Below are 303 nucleotides of genomic sequence, written 5' to 3' on the forward strand. Positions count from 1 at the left end.
TACGGCCCGGCCGGCGCCGGCGCCAAGCACTCGGGTTCCGGGCGGCGCGCGCGGGAGAGCCGAGCCGAGCCGAGCCGAGCCGAGCGGCGCCCGGGCCCTGGAGCGACGGAGTCGCCTTCAAGCGAGGGTTGAATCCTCCAGGGATTAGAAACCAATCCTCAGGAGACCGACCACTGAGAGTCATCCGGGAGATAAATGCTCAGGCATTCATAAAAATAAGTTGTGAATGTTGCATTTGATTTAGATAGTAGGCCAGTGGATTTTTAACATGCATTTGCCTTCCTGATGTAAAGTCATTAACCT

This window comes from Crocodylus porosus, unplaced genomic scaffold (assembly GCF_001723895.1).
Source record: "Crocodylus porosus isolate Cpor-Errol unplaced genomic scaffold, CroPor_comp1, whole genome shotgun sequence".
Lineage (NCBI taxonomy): Eukaryota > Metazoa > Chordata > Crocodylia > Crocodylidae > Crocodylus > Crocodylus porosus.